Source organism: Stegodyphus dumicola, chromosome 12, assembly GCF_044657685.1.
Source record: "Stegodyphus dumicola isolate Sdum_Otavi_A_Nest chromosome 12, ASM4465768v1".
In the NCBI taxonomy this organism is placed as follows: domain Eukaryota; kingdom Metazoa; phylum Arthropoda; class Arachnida; order Araneae; family Eresidae; genus Stegodyphus; species Stegodyphus dumicola.
The window spans coordinates 68,627,832-68,652,506 of NC_140779.1; the positions used below are offsets into that span (position 1 = coordinate 68,627,832).

General features: G+C 33.7%; 1 protein-coding gene across 2 annotated transcripts in view; it reads right to left on the minus strand.

Moving 5' to 3' along the window:
• The window catches only part of LOC118192742 (uncharacterized), a 119,966-nt gene that overhangs the window by 20,087 nt on the left and 75,204 nt on the right, over positions 1 to 24,675 (minus strand). The window contains exon 3 of one of the 2 annotated variants that reach the window (XM_085806525.1): positions 5,428 to 5,779. The exons of the other annotated variant lie outside the window; for it this stretch is intronic. The gene's annotated coding sequence lies outside the window, so the exon portion shown is untranslated. Of the gene's footprint in view, positions 1 to 5,427; positions 5,780 to 24,675 lie in introns of those variants that run through there. 2 annotated transcript variants of the gene reach the window in all.

The following is a 24,675-nucleotide window of genomic DNA, read 5'->3' on the forward strand; positions in this document are numbered from 1 at the left end:
TTTTTCTGTAATTTCTAGAAAATTTTTGCATTTTTAGAAGCATAATTTTGCGAGATTTGAATGATTCTCGTTCTCCATTTTTTTAAATTTGTTCCTATGTAAGCTGTCAGTCATTCTTTTGATTTCCTCAATTTCTATATCCACGCTAAATTTCCCCCAGACCATTTAAGGAAATATTTTTTTATAACCATGCATATTCTACAACTGTTTAAGTAAATCTGTTTTCTCCGTTTTTACAAAATATAAGTCACTTTAGAAGTACTGTTTTTTCATACTGTAGTACTGTACTGTACTCCAGCTCTTTTTTTAAATGTAGAATTAAGCAGTTTGCAGATTTATATGGATCTAATACACATGAATAATATACATGAATTAACTCATTTAATATACTAATTAGTTGGCGTATTCTGTAAATAACAGAATATTCCAAAGCTTTCGTTTGCATGCTCTTGGCATCATGAAACTAAGACTTCTTAAACCAAACTTAAAACTTTTTTTATTCGGAAACATTTTACTTACTCTTTAAATTTATTTCAGAACTTTCAAAAGCTTATTATAGTTCTTTAAAAAAATCATTTGCTTCTATATCGTGCCATGCATGATAAATCCTTTTTAAAACAACTACCTACGGTTCCAAATGATTTTTATATTCCGTGGTTATATATATTTTATATTCCCTCTTAGGGAACTCATATTGAATGCTGAGGTTTATTGACTCTGAAATACGGGTCACTTTCAGAGGTAGTCTTCTTACGAAGGTAACATTCACGAGAATGTTCACTAACTATTACAAACTTTTCTACAATTGAGAAAGATAGCGTTTTCTATTTTGAGGATTATGAATCCGAGCTATCCGCTCAATGGAATCAAAATATTCCTCCTGAATATCTAATAAAAGCATATAAGTTTCACGCAGCAACAACCCATTAGAAATTCTTTGGTTAAAATTTCAAGAACAAAATTTAGAAAACTAGTTGCGATAGGAATTTCGATGAACAAAATTCAAAGACTTCCTCATCCACTTCGAAAATTTGCATTCACGACAACACATGCATTCATTTTTACTTCGCTGTCTTCGACAGGAATTTAAAGAGCTCTGTGATCTTGGTCTTGAACTTGCCACTGATAGCAATTTCCGCGTTTGAAACGGGTTGCAGAAGGAAGAGACCAAATTGCTCTTTGACCCTGAAATACTATTTATTGCCGTTACGTATGAGTGAGTGCTCCGTTGCAGAAACAGAGATCTGTGAAGATTAAAGTGGTGAGGTTACGTCATACGATATGTCTGAAATCAGTATTAGCAGTATATCATCATTGGCCTGTATCACCCATATAACTTGGGGGATGTCAGATCACAGCAGTTTGGATGAGCATATATCGAATTTCAAGGCCATGCCCCTTCTGCAGTCAGAATTTAAAATCAATGAGTTGGCTGAATCCTTCCTTAAGGCCAAACACTGGGAGAGAGATATCTGTTTTTCTTCCATTCATAGCTTGGTTGCCATTTTAAGTTCTAAACTTCAGTGTTGTAAATTTAATTAATTAAAACGAATTTCTGTAGAATTCAGCAGTAATCCAACAATACTCCATCAGTGGCGAATTCAGGCTTCCATTCTACTTATAATTTTACAACAACAAACATTTTATAAGCATAACATTTTAAAAACAGTGTTTATCAACCTTTTTTGCTCCATATACCCCTTTTATCCTCGCTAGAAAATCATCCCCCCCACCTTTCCAGATTTGAAAAATACATATATACAGTAAGTTATATTTAGATTCTTTTTTAACCTGTTAAACAATAAAGATTATAGAGAATGTTGGTAAAACTTGAATAAAAGTAGTTTTTTTTTTTAATATATTGATAAACTAAAGCTAAACAATTAACAGATAAATAAAAGGCTGACCGCATCCCCCCTACTGAAAATTACCCTCTAGTTGAGAACTCTGCTTTAAAACCAGTAACATTTTCTGAAAGGAAAAGCAGAGAACAGTCCTGCCTGTATTAGTTCCAAAGGAAAAAAAAAAAAAAAAAAACACACACACACAAACAAAAAGCATAAACCTTTCTTTTTTTATCAACAGGTGGCAAAAGCAATTCAGTTAAAACAAAAAGAGAGACATTTGACGTCGGATGTAATTCTTTTAATATCCTCTGTGATTTTATGTAGATATGCTGTGTTTTTGTAGCTATGTTTGTTTACGCGTTCGTCGTAACAATTATGAAAAATAAGTGTTTTCTACAAAAATTTAGTCTTTAAGTACTGCTTGATGATTTTCTACTTATTAAGCTCATCCTGGATTTTGAACCTTTGGAAGAAAAAAGTGAACTTATTTTCTAAATTTAGAATTTTGGACTTATGAATTTTGAACTTTAGAATTTTGAAAATGGAACATTTTCTATTAGTTTTTCAATAAGAAGCTTTATTTTTTAGTTGTGTGTGTAATTAAATGATACTTTTATTTCTGTTAATTGATTTAATTTTAGGCTTTAAAGTCACCAGTATTCCCAATTAAAACAAAGTCAGAAGAAGCCATTTTGAGAGATTGCAAAAAAAAAAAAAAAAAAAAAAAAAAATAAGAATATTCCACTTTTGCTTCCATACTGCTATGAATCAATGCTACCAGCCGTTAGGTGGAGTTTCTGGCATCTTGACTTTCTAGAAAACTTTCCAAGTTCTGTGTAAGCAATACAGAAATTAATGAAGGTGTTAAGTTAATAATCTGAAGGCGTATGCCTAATAATTCTGATTGTAATGTCCTTTAATAATTATTACGTTACAATTTTTGACATTCGAAGCACTCAGAATTCTCATTACAAAGTGCTTTACTAATTAAATGAATAGAATGCATATATTTACGTGTTAAGACCAATTATTTTTAGATTAAATAAAAGAACTTTCATTCAGATGAAACTTTAAATCATCTTAACATACATATGACACTGTTTTGACTCTCTATTAAACGTCAGTAAAACTAATTCTTTGAAAATTTTTGAGTTAAAATGTTCAGTTTTTTTTTTTTTTGGGGGGGGGGATATTATGACTAGAAAGATTCGAAGGAAGAAAAAAATGCGCCAATTCGAATTTGTAAGATTCCCCAGAACTCGCTTTCTTTCTACCGAGTTATGTATTCTTTTTCAGTGAAACTTCTCTTGTTCACTGCCACGCATACTCTTATAATTAATTTATTTTTAAAAAATTTTGTTCGGTTATTAAATTGTAAAAGGATCTGAATTAAATCATCAAATTTATACACCAATATCTTAGAACCTCTAAATGACCCAGATATTTCTTATATATATGTATATATATATGTATTATTTTATTTTCGGATACTTACTCCTGAATGGAATTTCTTCAGCTAATTTTCTGCTTTTAATCCATTAAACACAAGACATCAGAAAAGTCGATTATACCGTGAGTACAACTGAGAAGCAAACTATTAGAGTACATGATAGTGCTTTCAATGGCACACATATAAAAATGCAAGAACTATACAAATTTTCATTACAATTTAATAGTGTCATTAATATGTCGATATTTGTTCAAAGGTAACGAAAACTGTTAACATTCTGTAATATTTCTTAAAATCGCAGACAGAAGTTTCTTTCAGTTCGTGAATCCTACTAGCATTGAACAAAAATAATTCATACCAGTTCAATGCCTTCCAAATGGGCAGACTGCATGTCGTTTTCTCCATGCGTAAGAAAAGGGAAAATTATGTTTGCTTCGGAAAATCGCTTTACGAAAGCTAGGTTAGGTTAGATTATTTGATTATGTCAAAGCACATGACGGCTATTTGGATGAAGAAAGAAAGCTGCCTTCGTGGAGAGCTTCCTGAGGAAAACTAGTTCGTATTCAAGTTACATATGAGAACAACCACAAAAACGAACCATCTAGCAGGCCCGTTCGCCTGGGTTCGGGCACGGGTAAGTTACCAATAATCAGCAGCCTTAAACACTCGGCCACTGATGAGGCGTTTCAAGAAGGCATCTCTCACCTACGCTGTGTGTGTTAAATGTGTTAAAAGTCTTTAGATGGGATATTATTATAAATTTTCAGATCAATAATTTAAATCATGGTTCTAAAAGGAAGTTTTTAGAAGATGTTAAAAAATTTCGGAAATTATTAAAGAACAAAAAGACAGGTAAAGAAATTTTAAAAAAATTGTTTGGGATATTGATAAAAGCAAAAAAAATTATAAGATCTTTTGCCCGCAAGAATGCAGTTTTGTTTTCCTCTACGAAACAAAAGACTAGCAGGTAATCACACAACCGGAATCTCTTAGGTGGTCTTCCTTTCATCTGGGCCGCTCTTCGAGCAACTCATCACCCCCCGGGAAAAAAAATAAAAACAATCGGTGAGAGGAAAAGAACAATAACTGCGGTCTTTCCTTGACTCACAAAATTCCTCTCTGCTGTGCAGAAGATGGAACGTATACGATAATAACTGAGCATTCTTTTATGACACTGGAACTTTCTCCGGAAATTCCATGTTCTTTAATTTCAAATGGTATTTATGGAAAAGATGCATAGTAGATTTAAATTGAAAATATGGCATTCAAACTTTACTGGATGATGGTTTTGTGAAAATATTCTCTACGTCTGAAGAAAGCAGCATACGTCCTTTTCTATGAAGCAAAAATATTGTGAGCTGTTTTGCCACGATTAGGGCATTTATATAGAACGAACTCCTTTCTAAGGTTTTAAATGATTTTAGTTTTCTCTGAAGGTGACCTCTACGAGAAAGAATGTTCAGGATGAAACTGGATGTTTATTTATGCCCTTAGAAATGCTGACGACTTTCATACGTTATCTTTAAGAAAGAATACATAGCAAAAAACGCTTTAAATCTGATTTTTCAAATTTCATCTTAATACCAGATTCAGTTATTGCAACGATAAAACATTCAGTTTGCTAATAATAGTACTTAAAATTACATTTTTTACTGAACAAGACAGAAAAACGTGAATTTTATCAGCTATTAACCTCTAAAACAAATATACAATGAACCTTCTTTAAGATGATCGATCATCAATGGTCCCAATAGTTTAGGTCTTCTGGAGGGGACTGTAGAGAGATCACATTGAATACAAAAAGAAATACTGGTCACTTTCAGGGGTAGTCATATTAGGGAAGTGGTCAACATGAGAAAGTTCATTACATTTGGTAACCATTTATGGCAGCTTCTAACTTCAAACATATTCCACAAAGATCGAGATAATTCATAATATATCTAAATATTTGAGTTAGTCATTTGATTTTGCGTCATTTTTTGAAGTCTCAGGTTTGTTACATTTCTATTTAATTGTTCATATTTACATGTACGAGCATAAACTCTTTATGATGTGCGTTAAAAACTATTTTACCATCAATCCAGCACAGAAACTTCGATTTCAAGCTGCTTCTTTGAACAGAACAATCTCTAACGTGGTAATGAAATTTTATTATACGAGATGTGATTTGTTACATTTGAAAGAGTAAAGAAAGTTCAGGTAAACAAATGTACATTTTAACATACGCAACTCCTGCAGAATGTCCAGCAATATTCAACGTATAGTCCAGGCATCACTGAATATTCATAGAATATTTAATATACACACAGTTTTTTTGCACTTAGGAACTTCGGTTGCAGCACACCCAGTCTTCGACATGCCTCTCGCAAGTGAAAGTCCAAAACGAAAAGGAATACAAACACATCACACATCAATGTTCTCCGTCGGCCAGGAAAATGCACATGGATGATGTTTACCACGAGGACAAGGTGACGCTTCCATCCTATCAAAAGTAAATGCATTGTTCAGCGAGTGTTGAAATAAAGTATACTAATATTAAAATACTGAAAATTTTTACAATAAAATATTTTTTCCCCAGTGTAAGAAAACAATTTCAATGTGAACCCTTTTGTACTCCCCAATATATAAAATCTAGAAAAAAATTGGGAACGATGGGTAGTCTTCTCTGAGACAACTACCCATGGTTCCAAATGATTTTGGTCTTTTGCGAAGATGGTCGTCATAGAGGAAAAATATATAGTACCGATGTGTATTTATATTTGCAGAATTACTAGTCACTTTCAAAAATAGTCCTCATATCTTTACGAGGAAGAATTAATATAAATTACAGTGAACTCTTCGATATAACCACCAACAGTTACAGACTATTTTGGTCTTCTCTGAAGTGAGATTGCAGACACATTAGGATTTTTTTGAGGGGAAGCCGGAGAGATGAAAAATGAGCAATCGTCTTTGCCGGAAATCGAACCATGGACCTCTGGAATACCGCCCCAGCGTGCAGACCACTACACCACGAAGGCACGCTAGGAAAGTGGGAGAAATACCTTATATACTCCCCCCTTTTAAAGGGCGACTGGGGTTTTTAGGGGACCCAATCGCCAAATCTTGGGTGTGGAGAAACTTCATCCAACACTCTTTTAGTTCGGGCGCCACTGTAGAGACATTAGGATTTTTTTTTTTTTTTTTGGAAGCCGGACAGATGAAAAATGAGCAATCGCCTTCGCCGGGAATCGAACTACGGACCTCTGGAATACCGACCCAGCGTGCAGAGCGCTACACCACGAAGGCACGCTAGGAAAGTGGAGAAATATCTTATAAGATGATGTTCATTACTGATGTTACTCTGTAAGAGTTATTAGGACTTTTTCATGCTGGAGACGAGAAAATTGGGCAATGACCTCGTCGGGATTCGAACGATGGACCTCTCGAATGCGCATCGATTGTGCTTCCAGTTGCACAATGAAGGCATGCGGAAAGAAGGAGGGAAATACTTTATATACTTCCCCTTTTAAAGGGCGACAGGGAATGAGGGGTTCAGTCACCAATTCATGGTGGCGAGTAATTATCATCCACCACATTTCAGTTCGGGCGCCACTAGTAGAGTCTTATCTTTTTTTAAACAGGCTGACATGAAAAATGTGCAATGCAGTCGCCTGGATTCGAACGCCGGACCTATCGAGTGTGCTTCCAATTACACCACGAAGGCATGCGGAAAGAAGGGAGAAAATATCTTATAGCAAAAGTTCTCAGAAATACTGGTCATTTTCCGACGGTGGTTACTACGAAAGGGTCTACTGTTACTTGTTAAACTTTTTTTCTTTATAGTTACAGCACATATTACATAATCAGAACCAGAATTTAAGTTTCAGGTCACATCTTTTAATAGAGTATTTTCGCTAACGTAATATACAAAGCTGGAGGGAAATAATACATAAATACAAGAGGCAATGGACACACAAGAGGAAAGTGTTAAGATGGAAGAATAATTTACATAAACTTGATATGGTTTTAGATCGGCTAATGTAATGGTAATACACTTTTTAATATATCAAGTGTCACAAAGGATGTACACAACTTCATGCAATATTTATAAAAGAACTATTATAAATAATAACTTTAACTTTTAAAAGACTCAGCAATAGACATTGTATTTTCTCCCCATTCATTAGAAGTTTGTGATTAATTTCATAAACTGACTGATTTTGTTAACTTTACACAACTGTTACTTTGTTGCACAAAGTTTGTCATGTTATAATATAAAAACAATAAAATAATTGATCCACCTTTATTTAGTTGTAGTTAATATTATGTATTTATTATTTCGTTTCATCTTCGCCTAATCCTAACGCTTTTTACTTCGTACAAGTAAGTAAAAAATCCGTTAAGCGCTTTTCCCCCTCTTTTATGTGACACTTACATGCATGCGATAAACAGCAAACGCTCTAACTTTACACAGTACACATGCAGAGTTCTTTTTTGATATCAGCTTTGTTACTAAACTCGACTACGGTTATTGAGCGATATATGCTCAGTTAGCGTTTGCTAACTGTAGCGTTAGAGCGTTTGTTGTTTATCGCATGCATGTAAGTGGCACATTAAGAGGGGGGGAAAAGCGCTTAACGGATTTTTTTTATTTGATAATGCAAACTAGAGGAGTGTAATTCCATGCTTTTGGACTATATTATTTATGCCATTCTTAGACTTCGGCTTCAGTGATTTTAACCGATATAACTTAAAGGTACGGAAAATTTCATTTCTAGCTACAGAATATTTAAAATGATTTGAATGTGCTTCAGTCAGTTGTCATATGTGTTAATAAAACCAACGTTGAAATGTCCTATTACAGTACAAATGCACAGTGTACACATGGATAGAAAACACATGTATAGAAACATATTATATGTATACAGTACACATTTGTATAGAAAGTTATCCGAATATCAACTTCCAATACGGAAAAGAACACATTTCTGTGATAATAATTTGCTGTGATAATTTGTTGCGATATTTTGTCTGTGATAATTTGTTTTGTATATTTGTCTGTGATAATTTGTTGTGATAATTTTGTCTTAGACCAAACTGAAGATTCAGAAAATCTCCTGCAGTGGAACGGAGGTTTTGGAAAGCATCATGAATTTGCAGATTTAACATCAATGGAATTTTTTCTCAAGGAATTATGAAGAAAACATTATGATTTGTTCAAGATGATAGCATTATTATATTTTATCACGATGACAGCATTAGGCATTTAAAAATCCATATAGAAGATGACGTAACTGCAATTATACATATAGAACATGATTAAAATATCGGGAATAAGTCCAGTATTGTCCGAATGTTTGTCATGCCACACAGTAACATACATACTGAAATTCATTTGTGGGGAAAATAAGGCTTTCCACCGCGTAAGTCAGAAATGTGGCACTGTCACAAAGGGTTAAGGAATGAAACGAAGTGAATTCTCAATATTTCCGATTCCAGTTGAGATAAAAAAGGTATATTCATTCTCTCATCGTGAAAGGCTTACCAAATAGCAACATAATTGATGTACAAAGAAGTATTATTTAATCCGGAGATTCAATTCATAAAACCAGAAACCGGAAATTTGTATTAAAAACAGTCTCCGGATGGAAATCCGAGAGACGGCTGCATTGATTTCGACCGGTTTTTGAAAGACGAGCCATGGATAATCTGTGCTCAGGTAATTATTAGATTAATGGATTTTTACGCCTAACCAACTGGTTAGTTATTGCTCTGAAGATACCATCTAACGCATACTTTTGAATTCTAGCTTTCCGACCCATACCGGCTCTTATTCCCAACCAAGATTCCAAATACGTATTTCTCCCTCTCTCTGGTATCTTCAGCTTCCTTCAACACTTTTTCTTATTTTCTCCTCATTCTTTAATCTAAAAATGTCTCCTTCCCTTAAAATTTCCGTCTTGGATCCGCCCTCGCTTTGTACCCGTAATGTATAATAGACATCGCCTTCTCGACGCCACATCGATCCACCAGGAGGCGTCGTGATTCGAGGTTTTACAGCGCAAGCGCCAGACAAGCATAAACAGCTACGAAAACAACGAAAACCTTATGTCGGATAATTTGCACACAGCGGTAGTCATTTTATTTTTTTATGTAATCAATGCAAAATCTGACGCTTTTGTCAATAAATTGCCCTACTTCCCGGGAAAGCACGGGCAGATAGATATAAATTCTCATTATCTCTAGCATTTTGGCAGTATCTTCGCTGTTGAATGCATAAGAATTTTTTTTAAATATAGACAGTTGAATAATTTGCAGTCATGCTAGTTCATTTTAATTTAATTAACATACTTCTAATTTAAAAGCTATAATTTTGAATAGTTTGCACTATATGAGTAAAGTTTGATCCTGAGCCTTTTAATTAGTATATTTCTTACATTCTAAGATGCAATGGATTGTAAAAAGCAGCCCTTGATTGCAGTATCACCAACAGAACAAAAGCTTTTGATTCTAAGTAAATAAATATATAAAACACTAAAATGTATTCAGTAATTATATTTCCAATAGCTGACTTCAGTTTATTGACAACAACAGTATTCTTATTTAAATTAGTGATCTTGAAAATTTCATCGCTTCGGAATAATTAATAATTAAGAAAAGCTTACAATTCTAATACACAAACATTTCTAGGGTGATTTCGCTTATACAGGGCGAAAAAAAAAAAAAAAAAAAAAAAAAAAACAGGATGCTGAATTTGTAAGATAAGGATAATTTACTTGTTTTTAAATACACGTGTAAGTTCAACTGCTAATTAAGGCTCTTCTATGAAGAACGTGATAATAATTCTTAATAGTAACAATTTCGGTAGCTGCAACTACATTTCTCAAATATAATTTTTATTTATAAGCAAAATACATACATATATATATATATATATATATATAACAAGCAAGGTAGTTATTACAATACTGTATGACCAATTTGGTCTAGACAACATTTTGCGCAATATGCTGCAAAATAAGTAAATTAGAAATTGTAGTAAGCTCGCCTAAAAGTTACCAGGAGCTGTAGCTCCAAAACGTTCAACACGTTTTAAGAAACAATGTCATTGAAAGGTGAGAAATATGCTACACGAGAAAGGAAAAAAAAAAAAAAAAAAAAAACAGTAAAATACTCAGCGTTGGAAACTAGTAAAAGCAAAAAATACAGTAAAATACCTATGGATGTAAATTAATACATATGAAAATCAAACCAAGTAACAAGTAAAACATAAAAAAAAAAAAAAAAAAAAAAAAAAAAAAAAAAAAAAAAACATTAAAAAACATTCAGATTTTATATTACGCCTAAAGGGGCGTTTTTTTTAACGTTTTGTGTATTACCTTTAATTATTACATATCACGTTCTTGGCACTTAAACCATTAAATTCAGTTCAACACCAGTAACACAAAATAATTTAAAAAGAGGATAGCTTTAAAATTTCCAATACACAGTCTCGCGCGCTAGAGATAAAAATATTTTTCCCCTCTGTGCAGTGTTGCCATTGCTCGCTTTGAAATCGCTGAGTTAGTTAATCAAAAACTGATTAAAGTTTTACAAAATATGAAATAGATACTAAAACAAATTTCAAATGCGGAATTTAGGCTTCCACATGGCCATATTCTAGTGGAGGACTGCGTTATTCAAAATTTAATGTCTCTAGGTACCGTTGTTTTTTTACAATGCAAGAAACATACATAAATTGATGCAGATTCTTCATTATTTAATTTCTTTAAATATAATGCAGTGCTCTAATAATTGGTGGTAACAATCTGAAAAGTAAAACGTCGTGTATAGCGAACCAACGCAAAATGCCAGAACAAAATTAATAGCTCTTCTGGGCAAATTGATCTTTGGGCTAAAAAAGAAGTTCGGAAACGTAGAACATCTAGCAATTGTTACTACTTATTATTCACTCCCTTCCCCGTGGTTCGTTTACTGTACTGACGAATTTTACGTTTACTGTATTCGGACAGTCTTGGCACCGGGGGTATAAAATCCATCAGCTCGGTTTCTACTATTCAAAAGGCAGCCTATGCTGTCTCGGAGGGTAGTGGCGTCCGTCATCCGAGAGAGTAGAGTGACGACCAATCAAATCTTCTGTTCACCGGTTTCATAGGGTCAGCACCCTGCGTGGTCTGTTGAAAGATAAATTCTAGATTTGGTCCGGTTAGAAATTTTAATCCGCCCTCCTGAGAACGGGGTACCCAGGATGGTGCGATGTATCAGAGTCTGCACAATTATCTTACCACAGGAAGCTTGTGAGCAGCTCTCTCGCCTAATACAGAAAGGGGAACCACTGGTGAGTTCCGCACTTGCATTTATTTGCAGATGCCGTTTATCAAATTTAGTTCATTAAATCTGATATTATTCATTTAGAGGTTTTTTTACAAGAAAATGTATTTAAAGATTTCCTCACATTTTTTAATGTGAATGAGAATCAGAAGAAAAATTATTTATTAATATTTAAAGCTTTATCCTTAACGAACCCCATGCAATGAAATTTCTGCTTACTGTAGAACAAAACACAAGTTACAGTCCTAACAAAGACAGATAGATATTCTCGGAGCAAAAGAAGAGACATTTTCCATTCTATATACATTTCATTTCCAGATGCTACTATTGAAAATAATAAAAACAACAGCTTTTAACTAGTATGCTTAATACAAGTGCAATAATTAATGGTTAAATTGTTTATTAGTTTAAATTTTGAAAATCTATGAGCGTGTATGTAAAGAAAGATTAACGCTGTGGCCACAAAAGCGAACGATTTGTTCTTCCTAAATATTAGTTTCACATGAACTTCTCTTGCACAGTAAGACACCGCAAATACAGCAGAACCTCCATTAGTGAAAACCCATTTGAAAATTGTTTGTAAAAACATGCATGTAAGATATAAAAGTATGAGGGAAATGAATTGACAGATTAATCTTAATTAGAACAAATTTTCAATAGTCCTTTAAATTATTAATTTCCAATTAAAGTGCACACCCGGCAAGGCACCTACTGTCACGTCAGCAACCGCAATGCGAAAACTCTTGTCCTGTCGCTGTGCAGTATCAAAACAAAACTCTCTGAGATTATAAATATTACTACAACTAATACGCACTCCCTTTTGCTGACTGAGCTTTTCAGCTTAAGGATGTCTCTTGTTTGGCTGCTTGTATTCATTATTAAAAATATAATGCGTTCATAATCAAAATTGTGGGGTGCAGATTGTCTCCACTGTGGTCTATAATGCCGTAAGATGTGTCGGAATAGAGTAATAGCAAGTACTAAAGATCTGTTTGGATTATCAAGTGATTTTGTAATTTCATCTTAAGTTCTCCGTCGTCATCTACTACGCAATCGATATTTCAGTGATCTCCTAACTTCAATTCAATCGCAACTGAAAAATAATTGATGTTTCCCCTACTCAAGCACTTATCTAATATCAAATTATCTGCAACGAAACAAAATTTCATCCCATACATAAATCGCCTACACCACGATGTATACAACATCACCGTGGGGGTAGGCGATACAGGCAACCGCCTAGGACATCGAATTTGGAAAGGCGCCACCTAAATTGTTCTTAAAGCAATAGCTAAATTATTCCTTTAAATTATTAATATGGTTAGTTTTATAAATTTTACAAAAATAGGGGGTAAAAGGGTGTTCAAGATAAGGTTAAAAAAAATAGTCTATGCTTTAGATTTATGGTTTATTCCTTTTGTTTGCAGAAGAATCACAAGAACACTTTCAATTCAAAACTTTCAGAGAGGTCCTGTACTCGGAAAAACAGCAGCTAAGAGTTGGTTTACTTAATTATGGCAAAGCTTTCGAGGGCTATCTGCCTAAGCAAAGGGAGGTCTTCGTGGAGAACTTTCTAAGAAAACAATCGCGTATACATGTTACACATGGGGAAAGCCACGAAAACACCTACGCAGCCAGCCCATTTACCGAAATTCGAACCACGAACCGACCTACCCGTATTTAGCATCTTTATCGCTCGACCGCGGGTGGGCCAGCAGCTAAGAGAAAATGTTCAGTGATAGTCGAACAAAAAGAAGTGAGTGAACAAAACCTCGAAAAGACAAAAGCCATTATTCTTTATCTGCGTTGTGCTTTCGAGATGTGCAGGTTAGACATTGCAAACCCTAATGAAAACAGAAGTAAAATTATTGCATTTGTTGTTTTTAGATCTGCTGCAGTTTTACAACTTGATCTCACATAAAAATGAGTTGAAATGACAATTTTTTTAGAAAGTGAAAAACAAATTTAATTGTGCAAGCACTATTGAAGTAGAATATCAACATGCACGCTGTGGAAGTTAAGCTTTTCAATCAGTTAATAAAGCTTCATTAAGCATAAAAACACAGGTAGAAAGTAGGCCAGCACTTCTGTAGTACTACAGATAATTGAGGTACTGCTGAACCTATCTAACTGTTCAGCTGCCGCCCTAGTTTTGAGAAAGTAGACCCCAAGCAACGGTCCGAGAGTCTACCACCTTTCTTCCTCTACCATCAACCTCTCGAGAAAGTTTCGGCTCGCTGTGTATTTTTAGTGCCCCCACGCCGCAAGGACACTATACGCGTACAAACACCCATGCCTTGTCCGGGATGCGAACCCGGGGCCATCGGTACTGCAGTTAGTGTCACTAATCACTATACGGGCTGGGCGACGTTGAGCATAGTAGCTACACAGATAGAATAGAGAAGCGACTGTCCTTGAAAATTTGGACATAAGTGAACCCTTGTTACTTTACTTATTTCTCCTGGTTTAAATATGGATCCATACGCGAGTAATTGAATAAATACATTAATCTGTCTAGTGGTGATTACTTTTTGAATAAATATACTAAGCTGTCTTGTCATCTTTCCCTAAGATGATCACCTCTGAAAGCAATCAGTATTTTTGAGAACATAACTATATTTTTCTAGTGGACATCGCTTTTTTAAGTCGACCACTTTCTCAGAAGACCATGATATTGGTCGTCAGAAGAAGACTGTATTTATCTAACATAATAAAATAATTTATTCACACGCTTTTCCACATGTATTGAATGATACAAAACTTGCAGAGTGAAATTAGTTTGCTGCGGAGCAGTAAACAAGAAAATTCAGCAGTGCCTTGGCTGGAATTCGAAATCCAGACCTCCCGACTGTAAGCAGGATATACTTCCAGATACAACACGAAGGCAGACAGTGAGGAAAAAGATGTCTAGTAAAGTTTTTAAAAGATTATTAATTTACCTGCTAATAATCAAGTAAGAAATAAGTATTACAACTACACATACATAGTAGTGCGTCTGGTAACTAAATATATTCGATGTGAAGTCTATTTGATTATCATTAATTCAGGTATTACACAAAATTAAAAACAGATGAAAGAGAAAATTTATTTGATGTTATGTTATTCAAGTAGGCGACATCGAACTAAAATATTGATTGAAAGAGACAGATTCCGATAAAACTGGAAAATTTTAGAGGCAATTAATTCACCACTTAGAAAAACACTTTCTGTAAACGAAATATCGGGGAAATAATAGTGAAAAAAAAATCAAGCTGTTCTTGTATCCTTATGTCTGACTGTTAATATCTCTTACGTTCTAATTTTCCCACATTTTCTCCTTTCTCTCAATTTTTGCTCCACATCGATATTGCCACATGATCACTTGTTTCGAATGCCCTTGAAAAATTACCTTTACGTCGATCCCATTTTAAAGCTAAATTTTGCCTCTGATAAATATTAAATTGTCATGATGTTTTTATATGCATTCGCAAATGAATTTTATTGTTAATACAGTCTCTGTTCTTTTTCTGTCTCTCTGTATTTTCTGGCTATCATGGAGAAAAATTTCGTAAAGCTTGGGTTATATAATCGATTATAGCAAAGCACGCCATTGCTTAAGGCTAACTACCTAAAGAGAAGACTTTGCAAAGGTAACTAGCATACAATCACATTACACATGGGGAAGATGATGTAAACGTACATGCAGCCATTCGCAGGGATTCGAACTTGGGTTGAAATTTCAGTGTTCAGAAAATTTGTCCATTTTGCCACTGATGAGCTAGTACACGCTTAATGTATCTGTACATGACAAAAGATTTACTCGCATTTTGAAAGTAATTACAGACAAAAAGCTCTGTGTATAACTTTTTCTTGTGTCTCAAATTAGTTTCATGATCAATACCTAATCTGCCATGATACTGTTACGAATTTTGCATTTAATTAGATATTTTTAGAATTATAATTAAAACTGTTTTATTTCCCCGTGCAATGGAGCTCGCAATAAACTTTTAAGAGAAAACTACGCCGAAAAAGTAAAAATATATATAAGGCACGTTCGTTTAATATTGAATAACTAAATATCTCTTTTATTTATATTCAAATTGAAAAAAAAAAAAAAAAAAAAAAAAAAAAAAAAAAAAAAAAAAAAATGTAGTTGACTGCTGTGTTAGCTGTAACCGTAATTCCATCCTCTTGTTGGTTTCCAGATATCTTGAGAAGCAAAGAAATTACTAAAACTCTCCCGCGACCGATTGAAAGCTTTAAGCAGCCGGAGGGAGACATCTCAGCTCAGTTGCTTAATTACTGTTATTGCGATTTGTCTTAGTTCCGAGCGAACGGAGATACATGAATTAGCATTCTCTTTGAACTGCGTTGTATTTTAACGTTTGTTGTAGTTTAAAGTATAGCTACTGGTTGTATTACGTTCTATTTAACGTATTTGCGTTCCACTGATTATGATTCCTGATATTGTGAACACTTGTACGAATATATCTGAGAAAAATTCCAGCGTTTCGTAATATTTCTTGTGATAAGAATAAATTTTATTAACCTTTTATCGGAATTGTGCATACAGTCTATAACGAACCCGTACGCAGGCAACAATACTTTAAATCCTACATTATTTATAATAAAAAAATCTGATGTGTACACCACATGACTTCCTTGTAAGGAATATTAATAATGCATCAGCATCAGCAACAAAAAGCAACAACAACAATAAAGGAATTATTTTTCGCATTGACTTCACAGGAACTAATTTCTGTTTGATGATTCGTACTCGCCAGAGTTTTTTTAAAAATAAACAAACGTTAAAAAAAAAAAAGAAACTCCAAATTAATATTAAGGCCATCGAAACTAGAAGAGCAAAATAAGAGCTTTGAATCCAGGATCAGCCAAGCATCGCAATCACGAAGGCCTAAGGAGAAACAATTTCCACTTGGAATCCTACCAAAAATTGCAGGCATGTTGTACAACGGCGCCTTTTGTCCCACCCTTTGCTGCAGTCAAGGCCCCCGCTTCCACACCTGGCAGGTGCGCTTTGTTCTCCTTCCCCCACCCACCGGCAGCACGACCTTAAGCGGGCTATGAATGCTGCGGAAGCGCACTCCCGCCGATTAGCTTGTGATCTATCCCTTCCTGCGCCACCCCGTCAGCTACTAATATCTCTGTTTAGGCAACAAAGACGGAAATTCAGACTGCGGGATACTACACAGATAGGATAGAATTGCAAAATATGTGCCAAAATTTTAAGATGAGATGATTACGGTGGCATGCATAAGTTTTTACTTCTTCAGCTTCCTCAACATAAATCCACGGTGCTACTTAAAAAGAAAGTACCAGTAAAACTGCTAAAAAGTAAGTGCCGGAAAAGAAATACCAGTAAAATATTGCAGCAACAGCAAAAGTCAAATTTAGGAATTATAGTAGAATGTGAGGTCAAACTAAGTAATAAAAAGTCATCTTGCTGGTGAAAATTTTTGCTGAAAGAGTCTAGCTTCTTTATACTGGAATGAATAGAAAACGGCCTCATATATAAGGTGACCCCGCAAATTGAAATCTCTAGCGCAGGCCCTCTGAAACGATTACCTTTGAAAGTGACTAGCATTTCTTCGAACTTAATAAATATCTATATTAAGCATCAAGTTAAAAGTTTCAAAATGGCATTATAAGGGGTCTTATATTTTGGTTAATATGGATTTATTTATTTATCTTGTCGGCATTAATACTAACATTAAATTATCAATTTATTATGATTTATTTGCAAGAACGCTAAAGTAGTAACTAAGACGTGTACGCCACTAAAAATGACCACTGATCCTAAGATTTTATTTAATGGTGGATCCTCACATCGTTATTGCCATCCTGGCAGACGTTATCTACTACTCGCTTATTCCAGTCTTGAGTAGAGCCAGCAGAGCAGACGGTAGTCTACACAATAGTTAGTCACGGATAGTATTTGTATGCAAATTTTGTTTTACAGTCATACTGTTGGACAATAGCATCGTAAGTTGGTTTATAAGAGATGACATTTTTCATGAAATTTATTAAACTTACAAGTGTTTTATGCATAAAAATATTTCACATTAATTCTAATATACTACACAAGTAAATATCGTAATTAAATCAAACTAAGGCAATTGTATTTACACACAAATATAATAAAGTTAATTACGCATAACTATGTTGAGCGTTGCGCGCAGGATACGATAAGGAGTAGAGTAATACAGTTAATATCAGCAAATACTCATATCAGAAAAGTACATTTTAAAAAAGATATTTACACATTTTTGCGATTATTATACGATAAGGAATAGAGTAATACAGTTAATATCAGCAAATACTCATATCAGAAAAGTACATTTTTAAAAAGATATTTAAACATTTTTGCGATTATTATAAGCTTAATTCCCCGTCCGGTCAAAGCGATGTTTGGCAGAACCTACATTTCCACAGGTAAAAGCTACTGAAAAATAAATCTGTACTCGCCTGGCTATATTATGGACATTTGTGAATTTCTTTCCTTATGAACTAATGACTTACAGTACAACCTAGTGGAATTTTGTTTAAACATTTAATTATTCTTTCAAAAAATGTCTGAAAGCTTGTTCTGCCCCAATATTTTTTGACTCACTGTACAGGTTTTCACAAATAAAAAAAAAAAAAAAAAAAATAAATAAATAAAATAAACTTCTTTACTGAGTTAAATATATGAAAACAAGAATATGAACAAACATAAAAAATATTTAAATTTAACGTTACATTAAACATAAAAAATATAAGAAAATGAACACCCTGAAAAAAGGCACAAAATACGTGGTAGCTTAAAAATAATAATAATAAATTCGTTTAAGTGAGAAAAGCTTTTAAGTTGGACACCTTAAACGCAGATAATTTATTAGAAAAACGCTTGACGTCAGAGACCTTAACTTTTTTTTATATATGATGTTCGCTCTTTATGTTCATCATTTAACAACTTCACTAAAAATGATATAAAATATTTCAAATCGTGACATCATTACACTATTGGCAAACACAATGTATGTCAACGACAGGATGTATAATTTTTTTAATTCATATTAAGAATATATACTAAATATTACATGGATTTATTATTTTATTTGGAAAGATAATTCCTCACTTTGTCTCACGTCTGCTGAAGGCATGGGTCGAAAAAGAGGACGGCATGTCAAAGGAAATGCATTAATTTCACTGCAGGATGAGCATCCGTGACTGGAGTGGAAACGTCCGCAATATTATTTACACACAGGGCTCAATTAAAATGAAACCTAACGCGCATGCTCACTCCTGGTTATTGCATACATCCAGCGAATGTCTCGGCGCATATTAAAAAAAAAAAAAAAAAAAGCATAATGGTCAACGATAAAATTAAGAATTCGGAACACTACTCACTCATCGTATATCTACAGAACCCAAAAGATAACACTGACACTGTTTATTTCAAATAATAAAATACAAGGTGAGGCCATAAAATAAACGAACAGTTTCTTATATATAAGAAAAATATTAACTTCAATTAAATTTATTTTTAAAAAGAACTCCAGAGGAGTCTACACAATTTTTCCAACATTTCTTTAGGTCATCGAAACATTTTATATACTTGTTCATAGACACTGGATTTTTGTTCGTAAAATATGCGTAACATTTGATTTACTATCCAAGACGTTTTCAAATCTATGTCTTTTTATGGTCATCTTAAGCTTCGGGGGGGGGGAAGGGGGTAAATCAGCTATCCATAAGTATAAAGAATATGATGGGTGATTTAGCTCTGCAATTGAATGCTTGGCATTACACTGTTTTATGACAATGTTGTACGAGGCCTAGCATTATAGTGTTAAAAAAAAAAAAAAAAATCCAGAATCAAAAAAAAATTCCTAACTCGCCTTATCCTGCTTTTTGATCGAAAAAGCACCTTCTTGTAAAAATATTGATTAATTGATTGATTTTTAGGGACAAACTTGTTTTGAATAAACCCTTTGTAATCAAAAATTGCAATCAGCATCACCTTAATCTTTGATTTCGACATCTGTGCTTTTTTTTTTTTTTTTTTTTTTTTTTAAATATAAGAGAAGACGGTCCTTTCCACTATGCATTTTTGTCTTCTTGTTTCTGAGTCGTATTGCTGACATTTCTCACTATGATACACTCTAAGAAGCTGTTGACCTATCTCGCAGTAGTCAGCAAATATTCACGGCAAGTTTTTCTTTTTTCCTCGTTTTTGTCAAAATCTGAGGCACAAATCTAGCTAAACTTTCCTTAACTTCAGATTTTCAATTAAAATTAACCTACAGCTTTCTTTGCTTATCCCAATCATGTCTGGAAGTTGATGAGTTGTTAAACGTCTGTCAGCTTTTACCAAAGAACGAATTTTTTTTCACATTTTCCTCATTCCCTGAAGTTGAAAGGCGCCTTATCTTTTTGGTTCATCTTCAACGCTTTTGCGCCTGCATTTAAAGAGGTTGTACCGCTCATACGCTTGTGTTCTTGAATAACGATGCATTACCATCATCTCTAACGTTTCGATAGCAGATTTACCTAATTTGTCACTGACTTTAGTGGTATAACATAGTTTCATCTCGAAATAATTTTTTTTTGTACAATGTCTTCTTAGTAAGAGAAAAAAATAACTCCGGGTTTTGATATGCAGATGACAAAATAACCAGTTTAAACTGGCTTTAACAAGAGTTAAGATGTCACTCTTTCTAAACATAGATTTATTCGTTCACTTAAGAAAAAAAAAAAAAAAAAAAAAAAAATTGGTCTTTTAATTTATCTAGTTACTTTATGGGTGCATCTTGTACTATTAATAATAAGACTAATAACACTGACAGTAATAAAATTCTCCTGGTCCTTGAAATTTGAGTTTAATAAAAGCGCAGAATGTCCCAAACTAGAATACTTAAAAACATTTTTTTAAATGTGGAATTCCATCAAAATAAAAATTTTGTTTTGCGGTGGGAGTAAAAAGTGTTTACCCACAAGTATTTGCTCATTTGAATTAAAAAATCAAAATATATTCATTAATAATGAGGAGAATTTATGTAAGCTAAGAAATGAAAAAAAAAAAAACTGATTTTCATGAGATGATTAGGCCAAAATAAAATCTAGCAGATATAAATCAGGAACTGCCCCCCCCCCCCAAAAAAATCTAGCAGAAAATACAAATAAATTGCTTCCCCTTCTTTTAAGAAAATAATTCTCACTGTTGCCATCTAATAAAATTAAATCTTCACCACATAAACAAAATTAATCAGCATCATTGATCTTCTATTTTTGATAGAGATAATTAATGTACTGGGAGTTCGACAAAAGTTCTGTTACAGAGGTGTAAAATTTTTTATATCATAAACGTTTATAAAACTTGTTATAATTTTAAAAAATCAAAATACTATTAAAATGTACTTTATATATATATATTTTAAGTGGTTTACTTTATTACATTAATAAATATAACATTATAATTTAGATAGTAATTAAAAAAGTATTATGCTACGTTGGATGACCATAGGTTCCTATTCCCATAAGACCTACAACATCTAGTACGTCAAATGCTAATAATTATAAAATTTGATATTCAAAACTCGTTTATCGCGTTTCGTTTTCTTTACTACTTGAAACTATTTAAATTGAGTACCATTTTCGCAAGCGAATATATGTCAGTTCACATACATTATTAGCAAGAAATTATTTTGAGATAATTATGTTTGGATATCGATTACTTACCGAATGTTAAGAACTGGAATTCTTCTTTTAATTTTTATAATCTTGTAAGGTATGGTATTTTTCGAAGCAATCTCCAATGTGAAGACCTGGTTTTCGAGTGCAAGTATCGCAATAGGTACGTACTTCTCGCCTTCCGCCTTGGATTTTCCTGTTGGAACACACCGCACAGTCCTTTTTTTTTGGTCCCCATCGAATTATATGCAGCTTATTATTTAACCTTTCTTCTGATCCTTCTTCTATATGTGAAGTCAAAGAGCGCGTGCGAAATGTGTTATCTCGCCGAAAATTATATACCAGATTGTGAACTAGTAATTTAACGAATTTCAAATGTGTTAATGGTTTTTCCTTGCTCTTTGCTTTGGTCGTTTTGTATAATATGTATGAATTAAATGCGCACATATTCACACCCCAGAAGAAAAATTTTCTCCAGTATTTCAAAGATTTTCTCAAAAAACAGTAGGTTGCTGCATACTGGCCGATGCGATCAACGGCTCGCATTTTTGCTGTGTAATTTATTACTACTTGGGGCTTCTGCATACATATTGTCCCACCTCGTACCTTCTTTTTGATGGTCTTCATTTCAGCTGAACCGCAAGTAGTAAGAAGAGTCACGATTTCTTTCTCCTTCCAGGCAAGTAATAACATATTATTTCTCCTATATGCTACCATATTGTTTTCAGAAAATTTAGGCTCTTTAATTGTTGATGGTAAATACCGCCTGTTTGTTTTTATTGTACCAGTCAGATGGCATTTCATTTTCAAGAGTTCTTCTGCAAGAGGTATACTTGTAAAGTATTTATCAGTATATAAGTGATAACCTTCAGCATTTGAATTGTTATCCAGTAATTTTTTAATAAAATGCAAAGGAATTCGAGAACTGACTGGAAGTTCTGGTTTGATATTATCCTCAGTTGTTACACTGCCATAATAGGGTAAAATGGAATAAACATATCCTGTTTCTGCATCAGTCACCACAAAAATTCTCATACCACGATTAGTAGGTTTGTTTGGGTTATGTGGCATAAAGGTCATTTTTCCTGTACATTTTATCACGGCTTCGTTGACGCAAATATCTTTACCAGGCATAAAGTGTTCCATAAATTTTGAGTCTATGTATTGCAGAAAACTATTACATTTCTGAACAGGATTCGTTATATTTCTACCTTCGATATTTTCGGTTTTTAAATGCAACATCCAAAATATCTGCTGAAATCTGCCTCTAGTAAAAACATCAGAAAAAAATGGAATTCTGCTGGTGTAGTTGGTTGACCAATATTCCTGTATATCAGCCAGCGGCATTGTTCCCATGTTCAGAATAACACCAAGGAACGCTAAAAATTCTTCATGTGTCACATCTTCCCACGAATGCCAAATTGATCTCTTAGATAGATGCTTTTGTCCTATCTTTCTCTTTGCATATTCATTAGTCTCTTTAACTATACCGTCTATTAACACATCAGTAAAGTATAACTTGAAAAAGTCTATCGGTTCTGTTAAATTCTCTGAAATCTGCGGTCCAGGTGTTCGTGGAAAAGTCGTAAAATAGATCATGAAGGGTACATCATCATCATCTGCAACCTCCTCCCATTTACCACTTACGCTCTCTATTTCTTCTGAATGCCATTCTTTTTCACTTTCATCATCCTCAGAAAAATTCTCGATTTTCATTATCTTTCTCCGTTTAGGAAGAACTGTATCGCGATCAGCGGTATCACTTTCATAGCTGGACTCTGTACCGTCATCACTACTCGCACTATCATCATTCATTTCAAACTGGAAGTCATCATCGCTACTCTCCATTGCACTAATAAAACTCTCGCTACACTTTTCGGCCATTTCGAGAAATTAAATAATGTCGCAAACTTAACAGCAGATGCAGGAATGCATAAATATACGAGTAGACGTTCTTAAAACTGCATCACGTTAAAGTGGACAAACGAGTATGCAGAAAAGCTGCAGCCGCGTATCCTTCTAGCGCGAGTAGAATAGCTGATAAGCGTTTCTAGCCTTTGCACTCTAAGGCGCCACAGCGGCGACAACCGGAAGCTCTCTAAATAATCAGCAGCGCCACTGCGGAGCCACATTCGATTTAGTCGGCTGCTGACGTCTGTAACAGCATTCGTGTTATTTTCAAGCTCCGCGGTATTTATTTACACTCAACTCTTAATTAACCTAAAGAGAATTAACTGGGCTGATTATTTAAAGCTAAATTTGTTTATTGCGGAAAGGTGAAAATCATCTGCGGGTGGCAAAGAAAAATGCATGATAGCAAATGGTATCATAGTAGTTGGGTGTTATTTTAATCTGTAATGGTATATTATTTAATTACATGTAATCTGAAATACATAAATATTGCACAATAAAAACAAAAAGTTGAAACCACACTTTTTTAAGCAAGTTTGAACTCCATGACATTGTTCAAGTTCTTTCACACATATTACGCTTTAATGATATTTATAAGTTAGTTTCTTCATTTCTAACGGTTTAGTTTATTTTAATTACGGCAAAGCACTCGAGGGCTGTATGTCTGCGAGAAGGGATGCCTTCGTGCAGAACGTTTTAAGAAAATTCGCTCGTATACACGTTACACATGCGGAAACTCAGCATGTTCGCCTGGATTCGAACCCCGGACAGACTAACAGTGTTCAGCGACTTTAAACCTCGGCGGCTAGTTGAGCTTTCATTTCTAATTATATTTGCTCTTCCATTATTTAAAGTGTGTTCCTTTCGTTCTGAATACTGATTTAATTTATACATAAGCAAACGAACATGTTATGCAGATTAAACTGCTTAGAAATACAACTAAATTTTTAATAATATTTTAAAATTAATAATAACATCGATTATTCCTCTTTCCTGTGCTTCTTTTTAATTGTCCTCCCTGCGTTTCAGTTAACCGTAAAGTACCTCGGTAGATCAGACGTTGAATTGTACTTTGCTGATCTTCCTCATGACAGAGTAAAATCACAATAAACATAATAAAAATAATAAATAAAATAAAACACGGTGAGTGACATTCTTTAATTTGATGATGGAAGTAATAACCTGATTTTACAACATTGTTGATATGATCGAAATTATTCCATAAAAAATACTCTAGGCTCAGTAAATTGTCTCAGTTTTAAACTTCACAGTTCTGATTATTTAAGAAAGGCTGATAACGTTAAATACTTAAAATGCAGCAAAATGTTTGACTGAAAATAAAAGTAATAAGATTTGGCTTGAAAGTTAAATCTTAGTTACCTACTTGAAGATTACAGTATTCACTAAAATGTTATAAAACTAAAATAAAATAGGAAGTCAAACAGCTTCTTGGAAGATTTTAATTTTCACTCTTATAAAAAC